The sequence below is a fragment of the Cervus canadensis genome, chromosome 13 (genome assembly GCF_019320065.1).
Source record: "Cervus canadensis isolate Bull #8, Minnesota chromosome 13, ASM1932006v1, whole genome shotgun sequence".
Classification (NCBI taxonomy): domain Eukaryota; kingdom Metazoa; phylum Chordata; class Mammalia; order Artiodactyla; family Cervidae; genus Cervus; species Cervus canadensis.
In genome coordinates, this window is record NC_057398.1 from 25,032,006 (window position 1) to 25,032,806 (window position 801).

Genomic DNA, 801 nt, shown 5'->3' on the forward strand with positions numbered 1-801 from the left:
GACATGTGTGCAGAAGAGATACTTGTATGTCAGGAGAAATGGAAGGACCCTTAAGTTCCCTCATTTCACACAAGGGAAAACTGAAGCCCAGAGAAGTAGCATGATACCACATTCTCACAACTTGCTACTTACCCTCCAGGAGTGGAGTTTGTTGAACGACTGATGGGAGAATAGGGAATAGAGGAAGGTTGTGGTGAAGACACAAGGGACAGCTGAGCTGGAGCCGGGTGGCCTCCTCACGCCTCCTCCACCCTCCATTCATCCCACAAACCTCCCCTGAACCATGGTCAAGCCAGCCTCTGGCCTCAGAGCCTTCAGTCCAGCAGGAAAGAGATCTTACACAAATACTGATGTGAAAGGGTGATGTCAGGGGGGCAGGCTCACAGAGGTGGGGAGTCAGGGGGCCAGTGGGGTCCTAAGGGAGCTCCCTGAGGTGTGCTGAAGTAAAGGGGTGCATGACAGCAGTCCTGGGGGCCATGAGGACATGACCTGGTCAGGGAGGGCTTCCCTGCAGAGGAGACACAGGCTGAGACTGCAATGCTGAGAGCGGACCAATCAGGTGCACGGACAGGTGGCTCAGGCTGCAGGGTGGCTTGTGTGAGGCTCCAAGTTGGGAAGGGGCCTCGCAGGTTAGGTAAAGGCCCAGAAAGATAGTGTATAAAGTCCTTATTGCTGCTGAAACAAATACCATGAACTCAGTGTCTTAAAGCAACACAGATTTAGTCCCTCCAGTTTAGTTCAGTTCAGGCGCTCAGTCATGTCCGACTCTTTGTGACCCCATGGACTGCAGCACACCAGGCT